Raw genomic sequence first — 19,478 nt, forward strand, 5'->3', positions numbered from 1 at the left:
TTGGGGAGCAAAAAATTCCAGGGAAAATCCCATCCAATTAAAGTTAAGCCGGGCAACACTTGGGTCAGGGGCAACATTTAGGTCTTCGGAGCAGTGGCCAAACCCTGCAGACCTTGCAGACCCTGCACGGCCAAGCCCTCGGACCTGGAAAAGTGTGGGGAAAGCTCTGACACAGCTGTGTCTAAGCACCTCTCACCCAGCCAGGGAGGTAACTCAAATCACGTGCGAGGATGGCCTCCCACAGCCTAATTTATGGATATATACTCCCAATTATTAGCACAATTTGCTTTGGCTTTGTAACCTCTAAATCTGTATAAAAACATCTATCCTGATTAAAATTTAAAATAATTGAAACCTTATTTTATAGTGATATTATCAAACCCTGCAATCACATTTATTTCTGTTTATTTTCTTGTTCTTAGTCAAAATATTTCCACTTTATTAAAAAGGAAGAGATGTGTAAAATGCTCATCAGAAAAAAATATTATATTTCTTAATATTCCTTGGAGTTATGGACAGGGACAAGACATGGTAATTTACTAAGTGGTTCCCTCCAGCAAGCTTTTAAAGGAATACAATACAGGTGGTATCTATGTTTTCTGTTTCTTTTTTTCTCTAATGGAAGCCCAGCATAATGGCTGGAAGGAAAGGAGCAATCTTACAACCACAGGTTGAAAATCATGAAAACAAATATGATATTTCAACAATGGCGTAGCTGAGAGACAGAAAGTGACTGACTACCTGTCCGCAGTTACAGACTTAATTGTAGAGATCTGTCCATGACAACAGCTTGTGAGAGAGAGAAAATTATTTGATTAAGCTATTGAAAAACCAGTTTTCCATTATATTGCAACAAGAAATTTTGTGGAAAAAGGTTGGAGCTTAAAATCCAGTGGGAAGAAGTCTAGAATGTTCAAACTAAATATGTGTACTTAAAAAAAGAAAGATTATTGAAGACAAATTTTGTGTAATTAGTTTGCCTTTCTTCTCATTTTACATAGGCTCCAATACTTTTTAAAATAATTCTTCCACAACTTTAAAATTGTGATGAGTCAAATAATTATGTAATACTAATATTATTATTTTGTTCAAATATCCTCATGGATATATTAAAAGAAAGCTTGATAATTCACCTACATGGCAATTTATAGAGTATTTATATATAGGTTTTAGAGATCATTTCCTCTTAATTATATTTATGTGGTCTGAAACACATCTAAAATTCCTTACTGTATTTTGTAAACACTGCTTCTTCTTTTTTTAAATAACAATATCTTTCTTTTATTTTTATGTGGTGTTGAGGATGGAACCCAGCGCCCTGTGCATGCCAGGCGAGCGCACTACCGCTTGAGCTACTCCCCCAACCCAACACTGCTTCTTAAGAATAGAAAATCCATAATTTACTACATATAGATTATACATATAAATCCGTTAAAAATATAAATAACAAACTTAACTTGGTTATTTTTAGTCTTTTGGAGGTGAACTGGTTGGCTAAATCTATCCAGGAGCAAGATTCTAGACAAATTATTAGACAGTATGTACATAATCATGTCTGTAAAACAAACCATACAAAATGTATGCTTCCTCACTCATCTCTAGGTTAAGAATTAAAAAATAAATAAACATATGGATAAGATATTTTTCATCTTTCTATTTCCATCCTTGCTTCTTCCCCTTCCAGCATACAAATGCCAAAATCCAAGGAAATGGAGTACTAAGGAGGAAAGTGTGAGGCATAGTGGCATCAGAGGCAATGCCCAACAGCAGAAGAAGTCAATTAGTGGTTATGGAGTATAGGAGTGGTGGTCAGAGGAGGTTATAATAATGGTTGGGACATAAAGTCCTGGAAATTGTTTCAGTAAATAAGTAAACATATAGAGGATTATGAAAATCAGATTTCTCACTGTCCTTAAAAATTTTAACAAACATGGAAATGGGTATGTTTACATATAGGTACATATGAACATATATGATATATATATGTATACATATGGAAATATGGGTGTGAGTATGCATATGCATATATAGATTATACACCTGCATATACAGATATCTTCTAGATGCATGTGTGTGTACCTGTATAAGCACATTTTTTACACCTTCAGGTTTACATATATGTATATATGTATATTATATATAAATTCAAATAATTTCTATATTAAAGAAATTATCTTAATTAAAATTAAGATTTGTGAATCAAAATAGTCTACACATTAAAGAGAAAGAGTATGTACACTTGAGAAATAAACTTTGTTGGGGAATATTAGACAAAAGGAAAGTTGGAATTCTTTGTTGTATCCTGAAAAATTCTTTTATCAAGATTCAAAGTTACTTCAGGAAAAAAGAAACCTTTGCAAAATAAACAAACTTCTTTGTAAATGATATACTATTTAATAGACTTCTAAAACATGAACTATTTTATGGGAAAAATTATTGGTGTGGCCAAAAATTTCTAAAGCAAAATATTGGAGTAGCATTGATTTTTTAAAAATTTTATGCTCAACAGGTAATTTTGAAATCACCAAACTAAATCAAGTGGCTTAGAAAATTCTTTTCAGGGTAAAAATGAAAACTTTAACAAATTTTTCAAAATGTCATTTAAAATAATTTGATAGTAAAAAAACAATACTGGTTCATAAAATCTGCTATCATAGATCTAGACTTAACATTCATTAGAAATATCCTGAAGTTATCTTCAAAGATCTGGAGATAAAAGCACATAATTCCACAACATTGCAAGAGTAAACTTTTAAAAATCATTTGCAATAGTTTTTAACTTGGACATCTATAATACTTGTCTTCTATACTGCCTTTCACAGAAGACAAATAAGGTAGATGGGAAAAAGTTGCTTTTCCCAAGATCTGCACATATACTACAGAAGCAAGAAATATGTTTCATTGATTAGTTAAGTAAAATTGTTTAGTAAGTTGGCCTGTAATACACAGCCAATTTGCAGAAATTGACCAAATTTAACAACAATATAATGGTCATTCACAAAATTGTAAATTAGTCCTAAAAGATTATTATTCTATAGTATAATGATATTTAACTAAATTAATACTTTGCTATATTATTAGAAGAAATTATAAGTTGTCATTTTAAGACTGTCTATAGGGGCTGGGGCTGTGACTCAGTGGTACACAATTGCCTAGCATGTGTGAGGCACTGAGTTCGATTCTCAGCACCGCATATAAATAAAAAATAAATAAATAAAAGTCTATAAACAACTAAAAAAAAAATTTTTAAAAACTGTCTATAATATTCATATAAGAAATCTTGCTTATATTATTTAATGGAGTATTCATAATAACCTTGGAGAGCTGAAAGGGAAATAAATTAATATTTTGTGAGTAACTTCTGTGTTAGGCTGCATTCCAGGTACGTTAAACATGTTACTTTATTTAATATGTTTGGAAGACAAGGAAATTGAATCTCAAGGTCATATCACTAGCAAATATCACTGAGAGAATTTGAAGTGATATATGATTTTAAAATTCGTTCTAATTTAACCATAATGTGTTAAGTATAATGATATAAATGAATTAACTAATTAAATAAAACAGATTGATCTAGTCAATCATAAAGGCAAATCCAGCTATTATAAAATAGGTTTTACATATCTTCTAATTACAACATATTTTTTAAGTTGTAGATTTTTTTACAAACGTATTTATTTAACTCATGGTTCTTGCCCTATTTTTTCTTGTTATGAGTATTAAAGAGATAAGACAGAAATATGAATATTTTAATAAAGATATATTCTTAAGTTCTTAAGAGCAAATACAGTACATTATCTAGATTTAAGTGCAAGGTTTCTTTTTTCATTTTGAAGAAACTGGATCTGAGCTTATGATTAAATCAACTATGTTTCTTCCTTAATATTAGCTAGTAGAGAAAAACTGTACCAGAGGTACTGGGATAGTGTCTCATTTAGTAATTTCTAAACAACTACCAGAGCCTTCTTTCATGAAGACTTCATCAAAAGAGTTTTATGGTGATATAATGACAACAAATAAATGACATGTATTGTGTTGAGATATCAAGGCATTTCTGAATCTTTCATCACGATCAATAAAATGAACAAAAAGAAAAATATCTAAACATTATATGGGCACTTCAAAATTCTTTTCTGTAATACTTTCCTGCCACAATTCCTTGTTGCTACCTCTTTTTCAATCACTGTTGTATTTGTTTTCTTGCACTATATAGAATTTTCTAAAATTCATATAAATGAAACTATTTTATATATATATATATATATATATATATATATATATATATATATATATATATATATATATAGTAATTTTTTCACTCAACATAATTATTTTGAGGTTCATCCTTGCCCTTCCTTTTATCAGTAGTTATTCATCTATGTTGTTGAGTAATATTTCCTCATACAGATTTATCATAGTTTGGTTAGTCATAGAATTTGTTGGCTATTTGAATTAGTTCCTGTTTTGACTACTACAAATTAGTTTGCTAGGAACATTTATGTAAATATTGTATGGATATATCCTTTCTTGTGATGAGCCACACAATGTTTACTCAGTTTTCCTGAACTGGGCTGATGAGGGGATTGGAAAAAACTTTAGCAAACACAAAATAGAGAAAAATGGGACCCAGTAGTTCAATTTGCTTCCTGGTAGAAGACAGACTGACAGCAAGCAGGCTCCACACATTTATTATATTATATAAGTTTTTACATCAAAGGTATTCATTGTGAGGAAAGTACTTTAAAATAGAACTGAAGTCAAAAGTTTGAGGAGCTCAATTATAGTCATCAGCATGCACCCACAATTCTTCATCCCTGGTGGCTGGCATTTGAACATAGGTCATGAACTGATAAACTCCATGGCAACCATGAAATTTCCCATACAACTGGGTGGTTTTCTTGGTGCCTTTGTACCAAGAGATTCCCAAAGGAGGTATCAGCTTCTGTCTCTGGGAAGGTCAAAAACCCATAATTAATTTGCTGTTCCCAACATCTCCCCCTTTTTAATTTTTTATTGGAGCGTGACTGATGGGCTATTTGAAGTTCTCAGATTTCTCTCCAGAAGGCATGGCATCTTGTTGTTATAACACAAAAGATAATTAGTAGCAAACACATATTCTAAAAAATGTACCATATTGAAAGTTTTAACATATTCCAAAGATTCAAAGCCATTTACATCACTAAGTATTTAGTAGGGCCTTCGAGCTGTTTGACTATCTCCTCAGTCTGACACATCAGGTTCTTTAGTTGTCCTCTCATTGACTGGTTGGCATTCTGGGTTTGTGGAGTCTTCTTTACCTCCTTTCTCCTTCTCAACTTCTTGTTTCTGCTGGGGGTCGGGATCAACACCTCTGGTTTGAGCTTTAAGTCTTTTGAACCTCCATAATGATGACAGATGGCACACTCAGGTACCCAGATGGGATGACTTGCACCTTCTAGAAAGATACAAGGAGAGCCTCTAGCCCACATTATCACCAGATCTGGTCTATTCCATTGTCTTCATTGTAAATCTCTTCACCAGACCAGAACTGACAGGCCTACTGTAGTCATTGTAGACATGTGTACTTAGCAGCAGTAGGACCTTCTTATATATAATAAGATGGCTGCAATCTGTTCTATAGTTATTTAACCTTATCCGTTACCAGTTCTGATTGATTTACATAGAAGCAACATTCTTCCCTGAGGAAGAGGAAGAGGTAAATATGAGCCTCACAAAAGAAAAAATGCCTCGGAATTTGTCTTAAGTTGTATTAAAAGAACTGTTTTCTTTTCTTTTAATTGCCCAGGAATGGCTATACTTTGGTTACCACTGTTTTGCGACTGACGTGTTCAAGACCAAACTGGTCAAATTGACCTTGTTCCTATCTATTGTTAAGAGTCAGCTTAGTTCCCCCAGGACATCACTCTTGAGAAACTTGAGAGAAGCCTATTAGCTCTTCTAGTGCCATCTGCTAGGATGGGTTAGGGTCTCTTTGATGATGTGGCTTCTCTTGGAAGCATCAGGGATGTCTCTTTTCTCCAATGACCCTCCTCTTCTGCAGTATGTGCAAGGGTCAGCTTTCTGTTCTCCAAGGTCTCATAGATCCCCCCACCTCCATCAGGAGGTCATGTGCCCAGAGTTGCAAAACCCTCAAAGAAGTTTCTTTGTTCCCTGTGTTCAAGCACATTCAGAGGGCAAGAGCCAAATATTGGTCATTTTCTTTCTTGGCCCTTTTACTTTCTTAACTATAATCTCCAAGCCATGGACTGGAATATTCAGCAGGCCAGTTTTACCAGTCTTAAAGTAAGAGCACTGGTTTTTAACTTTAACACTTACAACTTTACAGTCATTTTTAGTGAAGACATAGACAAAGCAATCTTAAATCCTTTTCCATTTATCAACTTATGAAAACACACATAATTTTTAAGTATATTACCCTATGAAATTCAAGAAATCAAATACACTTGATTTTATATTTAGCAGTTTGCATCTTAACTTTGTAAATTAATCAGATGTCTCTAATAAACACATTTATGATTAATCCCATTTATGTTAATTATAGTTTACTTATTTTTAACCCTAAAAATCAAGATTTTGGACAAGTATAGTTAACAGTATTAGCCATCTCTTTTGTGTGTGTGTGTGGGGAGGGGTGTACCTGGAATTATACTAAGGGACATTCAACCACTGAACCACATCCCCAGCCCTATTTTGTATTTTGTTTAGAGACAGTGTTTAACTGAGTTGCTTAGCCTCTTTCTTTTGATGAGGTTGGCTTTGAACTTGTGATCCCCCTGCCTCTTCATCTGCTAGCTCTTTCTGTTGACGAAAATTCGAAAATAGAACTAATCAGATTTTTATATGACTCAAGTATAAGACAGGCCTTGTACAGTTGGAAATGTTAGATATAAAATCTAACAGCCATGAAGACACTGAAATAAAATATTTCAGGTGGCAACTCATTCTGATAGCTATCAGATATACCCCAACACCACATATCTATGTTCTTTTTAGAATTTTGTAAGAGAATATTTTTAAAATGTATTTGAGAGTCAACTTTTGAAAAATTGGCCTCTGAATAAAGATAGAGATGAAATAGTTACAGAAAATAAAACTGAGATCACATGTGAATTTACCATGAAATCATGAGCTCAAAAATATAGAATCTTAAAAAATAGGAGTTCTTGAAAGAAGAAAAAAATTACACAGCCACAATTTCTAAAAGAGCATGCAAAATATCTTTACTAAATCAGAGTGCACTTTTGGCTTAGATTACAGTCACTTCAGATATTTAAAGTATGTGGTAGCCTGTAAAATCCTCAGAAAAGATTTTTAACAAAAGGAAAACATGTACACTTAGAATCTTTCCATTTTTTCTCTCTATATACTGCAGGATTACAAAGGGGCTTGTTCATAAAGAGCTTGTTTTTTCAATAGTTCCATTCTATCTATAGGCTGGAGTCTATAATGCTGAGTGAGGAAGACAACCCCGGGGACCTATCCACACTGCTGCCACTACCTCTGCCCTGGCCAGCCACACACAGCAGGGTGGTGCCTCTTTCTGCTTCTAGTCAGTGTCCCCACCTACCTGCATACACATCTGGTGCTGACCCACCAGGTCAGGGTCTTTCCCCTAGTGGCAGCAGCACCAGAAAAAGCAACCACTTGGCCCAGGACTCTAACTGCATACTCTCTAGGAAGAGTCTGGCAAAGATTCTTTGTTAGGTATTTGTCACCTTTAATTGCATTCTTTAACCCAGAAATCAAGGCTGACCATTTTATGGCTGTCATGAGATAGAGCAAGACTATCTCATATTAAGGACCAGAAAGTAAAAGTTTCCACAGAAATCTTGCCCCATTCTTCGGCTGCATAACTAACTCACAGATCTTTACCAAGCTCCTCCCAAGTCTCAACATCTATCACTCCCTCCTCAAGGAAACAAAGAGAAGTTTTAATCAAAAAATTCCTAAAATTGTGCCTGCTATGCCTTCTTTACAGGACTGTGCTGTGATTTGAACATAATCTTAACCATCTTAGCACAGAGCTCTCTTTCTTTATGCTGTCTTTCTTTAGAATTAGAATGTTTTAATCTGAGCTACATAACAACTCACTCCTCCCCTTCCTTTAATTGATACATCTCTTTTGAGGAGTGTCTATGAATATTTGAGGCCCCTGTTCCTTGCATCAACCGTTGCAACTGGTATGACATTTACTCATTTTCCCTCAACTTGGCTTATGAGGGGATTGGAAAAAAGACAAACACAAAAATAGAGAAAAAAAGGGAACCAATGTTCAATCTGCCTGCTGGTAGGAGACAAACTGACAGCAAGCAGACTCAGCACATTTATTATAGAAGTGTTTTACATCAAAGAGATTCATTGTGATAAAGTTAGTTACTTTAAAACAGAACCAAGGTCAAAAGTTTGAACAGCTCAATTACAGTCATCAGCTTGCACCCACAATTCTCCACCCCCAGTGGCTGGCATTTGAACCATAAGTCATGAACTGATAAGCTTCATGGCAACCACAGAATTTCCCTTTGAACATGGTGGCACCATACAACTGGGTAGTTTTCTTGGTGCCTTTGTACCAAGAGATTCCCAAGAGAGGTATCAGCTTCTGTCTCTGGGCAGATCAAAGACCCATAATTCATTCACTGCTTTTGACAGTTTGCTTTCTAATGAATTAATGCCTAGAAGCAGAATGGGTTAGAAAATGGTAAGTGTAAGTTGAACATATTAAGAAAATGACAGTTATTTTATAACATAATGGTAACATTTTAGATTTCATCAGCAATGTATGAATGTTCAAAATCCTCCACACACTCACTAGCCTCATGAGCACTTGTTAATGTGTCAGTCATTTTAATTTTAGACACTCTGATAGGTATGGAGTAGTGCTTACTGCTAAACAGATACCTAGGATAGTTTATGGTTTAATATTTATCACAGGGTATTATGTGTCTTTATAGAAAACAAATTAGCTACCTTTATGTATTGGCAATTATGTTGTCAATGATTATTTTATCATCATTGTACAAAATGACCTTTCATAATAAAAGAGTCTTATGAGATTTTTTGATAAAAGTGAAGGAAAAATCTTAGAAAATCAGCCCAATTTATTTAATATGTATTGAAAGACTGCCTATATTTTATAAGTTTTAAAGTAGGGTGATATGATTTTTTTCATAATCAATATTGGTTAAATTTTATCTTCTTTAGGATTATATGCTGCTTATCTTATGATAAATTTTAAATCTTGTGTCCATGTATTTTACATTTTCTTAAATTCTAGGTCTGGCAAAATATTTTTAAAAATATGATTAAGTGATATCTTTGAATCCCTAGTTCTTTCAAGGAACACAAAATCTCTGTTAAAAAAAATTATCATATAAATATTATCATTTTAAAGACATACATTCAGAATATGTCAGCTTTGTGATGAGTAATGTGCCTAAAATATTTATGAAAACATGATTTTAATAAAAATAGATCACCTGCTAAAGAGGGGTTCATGGATTAGGGATGTGGAAAAAGCTTGCCAAGTTCACAGAAAGCTAGAATGGAATTGTATTAAATGTAATTCTTATAATTTTTATATTTTTAAATAATAAAGAAGGCTATTTTTTCACATGGAATAATTTTTTATCTTGATATATTCTTGTAGGTCAGTACGACAGGGTGTGTTAGAATGAAGCATCTTGCTAAAATGTAAAAACAAATAAAATCACAAAAATGCTGCTGTATAACAACTGCCAACCTAGTTGGGGTTCTGAGTTATTATTTTTTTAAGTGGACATTTTAGGAAATCTGTGAACAAAGTCAAAATCTGTATGAATAAAACATAAGCAATGTCATCATCAATCACATAAACATTTTACAAGATTTTGTTTTAAAGAAAATGTTTAATAGATTTTTACATTATGATCCAAGTATAGGAAAGGCCTTGTACAGTTGGAAATGTTAGATATAAACTCTAACAGCCATATTCTTCCTGCCTCTTTTCATTATCCTTCATATGTTTAGCTGCTGGATTTACATTTGTTCCTTCTGTCAAATGAAATCTGTCGGGAACTATTTGGGCCATAAAAACCATGTTCACAGACCCCATCTTAGGGTAGACAATCAATTCAGACACCATTAAAATCTTTGGTTAGTCTTAATCATTGGTAAGGTAAAAACACAAGAACTCTTGAATTAGAAAATTTCATCATTCGTGAAGTCAAAATCACTGAATTTGAATGGAAAAGTCAAATCTATTTATAAAATTCTCAATTAGTCATTGCACTTATATATGACTCCTTTGTAGATTATTCTGTAATACATATACATATGTTGCTTCCTATCAACCTGCTGCTATATGTAAAAATTATTTTGACTTCTCTGCTTTAAAAGAACAATTGGAGTTAATTATTTATTTTTGGCAGATCTGGAGATTAAACCCAAGGACCTATACATACTAAGCAAGTACCCTACCTCTAGAATTACATTCCCAGATTTTTTTATTTAATTTTGATACAGGGTTTCCCTAAATTGTCCATGCTAGTTTCAAACTGATGCTTCTGCCTCATCTTTCTGAGTAACTAGGATGACAGGCATGTGCCACTCCACTCAGCTTAACTATTAGGATAGCATTAAGTTAAATATTAAGAAAGCATTTTCTTATTGGTTAACAGAGTCTCAAGTTCAAAGTACATAAGAATTCTGTGTTTGACTCTACTTATTTCAGCCATTCAGCACACTAGAAACTTTTTTAAAAAATATTTTGTTTCCATTCAAGTGTTCAGCTCATCCATTGGAACATAGAGTATATAAACTGTCACTAATTATTGCAAATAATGAACTCTTGACACAGATAAACGGATTATGAGACCCTGAAATTGGAAGAGGGTCTCAAGAATAATGTGAGCAGATGAGAATTGGGCATAAGAAGTCATCGGTGACTAAGTAGAGAACTGATAGCTACCAATTCTCTTAATGGCTAGAGTAATGAGTGTCTTAATCCTGAGATTAGAATGTGTCACCAGCATATACTCCAGCTGCATATAGCTTAAATCTAATGCATGAATTTTTGGGGAACACTTGGAATTTAATTTTCTTAATGTTTAATAAGTATTAAGATTTTTACATACTGTAATATTTTAAGATATATTATTATTTCTGAAATCAGGATAGGTCATATAATCAATGTGTACCATTAATCTAGCTTCTTTTTCTAAAAATATTTAAAGTCAATATTACACACGATAACCATCATATAAAACTGAAAACCTATGGCATGTATCAAATATATAGTTTCAGATAATGCTTTACACTTATAGAAATATACCTCATTTTAAAGATTTTCTTCTATATGTGCTTAGATCAAGTAAGTATTTGACTATCTTTCCGTCTATATATCTATGGAGAACCATTGTGCTATGGTTTTTCTTTGTGGTCTGTTTAATTAATTAGCCTCCATTATGTATGACAAATATGTGAGATGACCAATTTACACAGAGAAAAGATTTATTTAGACTCAGTTTTAGATGTTTCAGTCTAAGATCAATTCCTTTTGAACCTGTGGTTGGATACCACATTTGGCAACAGTACTCCCCTCATTGCTAAGAAGCAAAAGAGAGAAAAAGTCTGGGGTCCCCAAATCTCCTCTGAGGCCATATCCCCATTGTCCTGAACATTTTCCACTTAGGTCTCTCTCAATGTTTTCACCATCTTTGTTTTATGGTAGGAACCAAGCCTTTAACCCTTGGGCTTTTGGGGGGACACATGAAGTTGAAACTAAGGAATTATTGTGTGGTCTTTCTGTAAATCATAGGGAATTGACCTTGCATCATGTTGATGTAAATCCCATCCGGCTGACCTAGGATCAATGTTTATTTTCAGTGTTTCAATGGATATCTTTAAGCTATTACCCCCCGCCGGCCTCCCCCCCACACACACAATCTTTACCTTCACCTCTGTCTCCAATATCTTTTCACTGTATAAATTTTTCATCATATCTGGGTGTGGTGGTACATGCCTATAATCCCAGCAACTCAGGAGGCTGAGACAGGACAATCTAGAATTCAAAGCCAGCCTCAGCAAGGGTGAGGCACTAAGCAACTCTAAACAAAATACAAAATAGGGCTGGGGTTGTGGCTCAGTGGTTGAATGCCCCTGAGTTCAATCTCTACTACCAAAAAAACCCCCAAAATTATCATGATTCTTTCATTTCAATTACCAAACATGATCAGGTAACTTTAGAGTTCCCCAGGCTAGTACATTACTGTTCTGAGAGGTCATTACTTTAACTGAGAGAACTGTCTTGAAATTGAGGTAGTTCTGTTAATAATATTCAAGATAATTCACAAGAGAATCTGTGTAAAATCATTCTGGTTGAACAATGAGTTCTCCTTAAAGCCATAGAATGAAAAACTGTACTTTCCAAATACTTGTGTAAAGTGTGCTTTAGTGAAAGCTGCAATACACTCCATACATGGAATCAGATTAGAATAGTCTACCACATCTGGAATCAGCATCTGTTCTCTTAAATTTAATTTTCTAAACAACCTTCTTCCAGATTATACTTTTTTTTCTTTTTAAACCAACCTCTAGGGAGGAAAAGACATTCTTGATTTTTCTCTCTACTCTCAACTGAATGCTATTAGATGTTTCCATTAAGAGCAGAAATTTCACAAAGACTCTAGTAAAGGCTTAGCTTCCTTTCTATTGCCTAGAAGAGGATTCTCCCTGTTTTCATAGAAAACATTTTTGAAATTTATTCCTAATGCTATTGACAACATAATATTTCACACTTTCTTTCAAGTTCTGATTTTTTTTGGGGGGTACTGGGGATTGATAATTGAACCCAGTGGTGCTTAAACACTGAGTCACATCCCCTGCCATTTTTTAAGTATTTTATTTAGAGACAGGGACTCTTCAAGTTGCTTAGGGCCTCACTATGTTTTTGAGGCTGGATTTGAACTTTCCATTCTCCTGCCTCATCCTCCCAAGGTGCTAGGATTACAGGCATGAGCCACCACCATGCCTGGTTTCAAGTAATGATTTTTAATAATCATACGTTATCAACATTAGCACTCCAAAGAAACCTCTTTATAATACCTTTTAAAGTGTACCTTTATAAATGTTTATGTATTCCTCACTATACATCAAATGTTTTAGAGTTTCCATCTGTTGAAAAAACCATTGGCATCCCATGCTGATCTGATTCATTTCACTGTGCTAAAGGCTGCACAGAACCACAAGTCAATGCAAGACATAAATGATTGATTTAAGTTGACTGAATGACAATTGCTTTATGCCTTTGAGTGGACTCACATTAGAAGAGGCTTTAGTTCTAGAGTTTACATCTGCATGTAAATGTGCACTGTGTCACAGGAAGTTAGACTTGAGCTGAACATGATACCAGTACAGAGGCTCACCACACAGCCTTAAATGCTGAAAGCACCTAAGCAACAGGGTGAACTTTGAGGCACAGAGAAATGGCAAGCAAAGTAATTTCTGGTGAGGGAAGAAAAATGAAAATTAAAAAAAAAACTCCATGAAATATTTATGGATTTTGCACATATCATTCTAATAAGAATGCAAATATTGTGAATGCTTTCTACTCATGCAGTACTGACATTTACCAAATAGAATTCTGTTATTTGACCTCCTTCTGTAAACATTGACATTGCACTCACATTTATAATAGATTTCTGTCTGTTTTACCGCAGTTGAATGTTTCCACCGGGAATGTTATTAGTTATTATGGCTGAAAATGCACCTGCACCAGCTGTGCGGCTAAGCATAAAAAAGGCACCAGCCAAAATCCCGGAGTCTCTTAACAGACCTTTGCTGCATTACTGCCATGGAACCCACATCCATCCTGAAACAGCAGGAGAGAAAACTTTCCAACACTTCATTTCCATAGAAATGAGGAACTAACTTGTGTACTCTTCCTTTTCTTCATAGCATTATCTACTGTCTCCTGCTTTGCATTCTAATCTTCATCATTTATCCATTAGCTTCAGACAGTCTCATGTTACATTATTAAAAATTATTGATAAAAGAGAATGAAGTTCAATTGAGTCATAGGAATATAGAAATGTTAAGAAAAAACAATATAAGAAGCTTTATGTAAAAGCACAAAGAAAAAGGGAGAAAGCAGAACCTTAATCTATTTTTTTTTAAATTACTGAACTGTTAACATGAATTGCTTTACTGAGATGTTCTCTGAGATCAGAAATTATGTTTCCAAGAAATATCTTATTTATGTGTAGTTCTTTTAGTAGTTATATTTTTGTAATTTTGTGGATAGTGAGATAGGGGCAGATCAATTTATGTTATAAATAGTTTGCTGCAGTAGTTAGCACTGAAGGAGCAAAAAATACTAAACCAAAATATGAAAAATATATACTTTTCAAAGTTATAGTCTCTATGAATCTACTTATACATTTATAGACACTATCAGGTTTTTATTGCACCTGATAGTTTCTTAACCAACTTGATTATATTTAAATAAAACAACTTGAAGAGTTTATTTTTTAGTTATGTATCAGGTAATCAACATTATTATATTAATTAATTCTTTTAGTTTCTTTAAAAGAAGACAGAGACTGAGGATGTATCTCAGTGGTAGAGAATGTGCCTAACACATGTGAGACCCTTAGATTTATCCCCAGCATGGATTAAAAAAAAAAATCTTGTAGTTGCATTGGTGCGTGCTGCTCAAGAGGCTAAGACAGGAGGATGCTAAGTTTGAGGCCAGCCTCCACAATTTAGCAATGACCTAAGCAACTTAGTGAGACCCTGTCTCAGAATTAAAAAAAAAGTAATAAAGGAGCTGGAAATGGAGATGTAGCTCAGTGGTAAAGCATACCTGGGTACCACCTGTAGTATAAATAAATAAAAAATAAATAAACACAGACATTTCTAAATTGAATATGATAGGCCCAATTTTGATGTTACTGACACTTCTGTAGGTTAGGAGAAAATGAAACTCTATTTTTCTGATGGTGATATTTTAAACATTCATGCTCAAAAATAACAAAATATCTTTGTGTGTGTATATGTGATATGTGGCCTCTAAACAATATATTCATGATTGCACAAAAATCAGGGCAACAAATATATGATGTTTGATTTGTGTCAAAAGTTAATTGGTTAATATTATTTGTTCAATAGCCCTTCAACTAGCTAACATGCTTTCATCACAATGCTAGAAATCATGTTTGGCTCTAGAGAAATAAACTTGGCTTTTGAGAAATAGTAATTTTAGTCAGACCTCTAAATAAATAAAAGTGTACTTCTAACATAACAGGGTCTCAGCAAGTTGCTTAGGGTTTCATTAAGTTTCTGAGGTTGGCTTTGAATTCACAATCCTCCTGCCTCAACCTCCTGAGCTGTTTCTATCTTCTCTATTCACAAAATTACAAAGTCTAACTACTAAAAGAGCTACATAACAATAAGAAAATTCTTGGAAAGATAATTTCTAATCTCAGAGAACATCTCAGTAATGCAATTTGTGCTAATGGTTTAAAATTTTTTAGAACAGATTAAGGTTCTACTTTCTCCCTTTTTCTTTGTGCTTTTATATAAAGCTACTTATATTTTTGTTTTTCCTTAACATTTCTATATTCCTATGACTCAACTGAACTTATTAAACATCATAATATACAAGCAACTCATGAAGGAATATATAAGTGATATTTCAAACATAGTAACATATAAGCAATTGTTATCATGGTGCTTATTTGATAATGAGGTAACTTATGGTTTAGATGTGGTGCCCCCCAGAAGCTCACATGTAAGACAATACAAGAAGGTTTGGAGAAGAAATGATTGGGATGTGAGAGTCTTCACTCAATCAGTGAGTTAAACCCCTAATAAGGATTAATTGAGTGGTAACTGAAGAGGTAGGATGTGGCTGGAGGAAGTGGTTCATTTGGGGTGGGACTATGGGGTATATATTTTATATCCGTACAGTTGAGTCTCTCTCTGCTTCCTGATCTGCATGTGAACTGCTCCTATCTGCCACTTTCTTCCACCAGGATGTCCTGCCTAACCTCAAGCCCTGAGGAATGCAGTCAGCCTTCTATAGGCTAAGACCTCTAAAACCATGAGCCCTTAAATAAACTTTTTCTCCTCTAGTTGTTCTGGTTAGGTCCTTTAATCACAGCATTAAAAAAAAAAAAAAAAAAAAAACTGAGTTCGGAGTTTGTCAGCTTAAGTTCTCCATGGGGAACAGTGAAGTTTTAAACAGCAAGTAAAAAAGTCTATATATAAGTTTATAGCTAGTACAAAGATGTAATATCAATACATAACAATATTGAATCTTGTATGTGTGTGTGTATGTGTGTGTGTGTGTGTGTGTGTGTGTGTATACCAGGGATTGAACCCAGAGGTGCTTAATCACTGCACTACATCCCAGACCTTTTAATTATTTTATCTAGAGAAAGGATCTTCCTAAGTTGCTTAGGAACTCACTTAGTTCCTAAGGCTGGCTTTGACCTTGTGATCTTCTTGCTTCAGCCTCCTAAGCCACTGGGATTACAGGCATGAGACACCATCTTCATCACAATATTGCATCTTTATACTTCAGATTTTTTCATACTATATCATAAATATCATGCCTGAAATTCTGGATAGTTTTATCCAATATATGAAATTATAAAACTTTTGAAAGAGAATTACTCTGAGGAAAATAATGTGTGTGTGTTGAAAATAAATTTTTAAAAACTCTCTGCAACTAAATAGCACCAAATAATAGATCTAAGAACTGCTGAGAACAATAAGAATAAATGCCAAAAGTCCACTCTTAGGAATATTATTTTAAAACTATAGGAAACCAAAAAATAAAAATCTAAAAAGAAGATAGGTGAAAATATTTTAACTATATAGAAGAAAAGATAAGAATTATATTTTATTTTGCCTCAGAAATCATTCAAGTAAGAGGGAAATGGAGGAAAACAAAGTATTTTAAGAAAAATATTTAGAACATAGGATCCTTTATGTGAGAAGTCTTCTTCAAAAGTGAGGTAAAAATTCATATTTCCTCATACAAACATAAATTGAAGAAATGCGTAGCCGCTAGTCCTTTCTTGCAAACCAGTTAAAATAAATTATTTGGAGTCAAGGAAAAAAATAAAGGTGAGAACATAAAGTCCTCACAAAGAAAAGAAGAGAAATGGTGAAGAAATAAATAAAGGGAAAATACACACTTCATTTTTCTTAGTCTTAGTTTTATAACAGATAATGGTTTGTTTAAACTAACAATAGCTTTGTGTATTTGATTGTGTATTTGTGTGTGTGTGTGTGTGTGTGTAAGTATATGGGTATGTGTGTGTTCCTGTGTTTCAAAATTAATGATAGCAATTATATAAGGTATGAGGATGTAACTAGTAGTAGAGTGCTTGTCTACCATGCATGCAGTCCTGAATTTGATTCCCAGCACAACAGAAACAATAACAATAACAAAAAGTATACAAGTGATGACTGACAGAAATTATGATGATTTTGTTATTATAAAGTAGTCACACTATCTATGAAGTAGTGGAATCTTATTTTAAAGTTGGCTTGTATTTGTTGTAAATTTTCAGATATTTCTCAAATATTGATGAGATTTATAATAAAGTGTTTACTACCTCGGGTGTCTGACTGGAACTTTTGGCTTTACAGTCAGCACATCATAATATTTCATGTACCAAAGATCACGAAATATCATGGTACTGCACATTGCTAACTCTTAAAATTCACAAAACTTATCAAAATTCAAAATTTGAAGTACAGTTTCCAGTGAATGGATATCACTTTGACACCACTGTCAAAGTGATAAAAAGAAAAATAAGCCAAACCGTTATAAGTTGATATACATCCATGTTTTTTAACTCAAGGTCAGCCACTACAAAAAGTAAAATAGAAAGTAGGACTGAAGTACTAAGAAAAGAGAGAAAATAAAAGCAAATAAAATGCTTAATTCATCAGTGAAAATCAGGAAAAGGAATAAAAGACAAACAGCAACAACAAAAAAAAAACAAAGGAAAAAATAGAAATTAGTAACAAATATGGTAGATATTAACACAATTATATTCATTTTGAACATCAGTGGTCTAAGTTACAAATTGAAATACAGATATTGTTTTGGTGGATCAATAAAGAAAACCTGTTTTAGCTTTTGTTTGCTGTGACCAATATACCTTTTAAGAATAACTCAAAGGACAAGCCATTTACTTTGGGCTTAAAGCTTCAGGGGTTCATTCCTTGGTTATATTGACTCCATTACTCTGGTCTGGAGAGATGAGGCAGAACATTTTGATAAAAGGATGAGAGGGAAGAAAACAGCTCACCTCATGGTAGCAATGAAGAAGAAACAGAGAACAAGGAGCCAATGACAAAACCTAATCCCCAGAGGCACACCACTTGTGACCTCCTTCCTGCAGTCAGGCCACATCTACCTTGACTTACCACCCAGGAATCATTCAAATTATCAGTCCATCAAATGGTAATCCACTGATTAGATTAAAACCCTCATAATCTAATTGTTTCACCTAACAGATCATCATTAACAGATGAAGGAAAAATGTCCTAGCAATTTAATTTGTGACTATAAACAAAAAACTATAAAGTTGGTTGAGCCAAAAGGCCCTAAATGATCAACACAATATTGAAGGAGAACAACAAAGTTGAACGGCTATCACTGACTGATAATTTCATTACAAAGCTACAGAAATAAAGACAGTGTGGTGTTTATGAAGAAACAGATAAAGATATCAATGTGATAAAATGGAAAGCCTAGAAATATATCCATACAGACCCATATAAATACAATCAGGAAATCTCTCAAAGGAGCAAAAGCTATATAATCAATAAAAAATAATCTTTTCTAAAAGAGGGTAAAAGAGCAACTGGACATCTACATGCAAAAATGTGAATATAGATATAGATCTTATACCCTTCACAAAAATAAATTTAAAGCAGATTACAGACTTTAATATATAAAACAAAACTTTAAAGCTTCCAGAAGACAGCATAGAAGAAAATCCAGATTACCTTGGGTTTGATCATAGCTTTTTACATAGAACAAAAAATGTATAACACATGAAATAAGGAATTGATAAAATTCATTAAAATTTAAAACTTCTATATGAATAACTGTAAAGAGAATGGAACAGCAAGCCACAGATTAAAAGAGAATATTTGTAAAAAACTTAGCAGATAAAGTATATACATATATATAATTGAAAAATTAGAGCACAAAAAATCCAGTTATAAAGTAGACCAAATGCCTTAACAGACAACTCATCAAGAAGATAAACTGAGAGTAAATAGGCATATAAGAGAATGTTCCAAAAAACATGCCATCCAGGAAATATGAATTAAGACAACAATGAAATGCTACTAAAACTTATTAGAACAGCCAGAATCCAGAATATTGATTGCACAAGTGGTTCTTTGGATAAGAAGCAATAGGAGTTGTCATTGACTGGTGTGAGGGTATAATTTTATACAGCCATTACAGA

The sequence above is a fragment of the Marmota flaviventris genome, chromosome 7 (assembly GCF_047511675.1).
Source record: "Marmota flaviventris isolate mMarFla1 chromosome 7, mMarFla1.hap1, whole genome shotgun sequence".
NCBI lineage: Eukaryota > Metazoa > Chordata > Mammalia > Rodentia > Sciuridae > Marmota > Marmota flaviventris.